Source organism: Anneissia japonica, unplaced genomic scaffold (genome assembly GCF_011630105.1).
Source record: "Anneissia japonica isolate Jap-2015-1 unplaced genomic scaffold, ASM1163010v1 scaffold48_len8189_cov130, whole genome shotgun sequence".
Lineage (NCBI taxonomy): Eukaryota > Metazoa > Echinodermata > Crinoidea > Comatulida > Comatulidae > Anneissia > Anneissia japonica.
Window position 1 is genome coordinate 5,288 of NW_022683585.1, and position 540 is coordinate 5,827.

Consider the following 540-nt stretch of genomic DNA (forward strand, 5'->3'; position numbering starts at 1 on the left):
ATAATCACTCGCCTGAAAATTATGGTGAGTTTTTTATTGCTTGCCTGCCATTTTCAAATGACAAGGCCTGTCAGCTATCTGTTCACACATAAAATTTGTGATCCAGTCACTATTTAACAAGAAAGCAAGCATTTTGGAACTGGAATTTAGCATTTGTTCGCTCAGGCTGTGGTACATCTTAATATTGCTATACGGAAATGACCTACACTTGATAAAAATGGCTCATCTATCAGTATCATTCAACAAGCGTTAAAAGAAATTTACTTTTTTTGGCGATCAAAGCTCAAACTGCCGCTCTTGCATGCAAGCTATTTAAGTTCAAAGGTCTCATCATTATGAAGCATATTAGAATACATAATTATATTTTGCCCTGCAAAATCTCCACCATTCTATAATTGGTTATTAATAGTAATAAAGCAATTAAATTGTAATTACTCTACTAGAAAGTAGCTACGTTAGGCCTCTCAAACTTCAATGGCGCCTCATACTTTAAGTGCCGCGCCATAAAACCGATAACCTCATAGAAAAAAATCTGTTGAG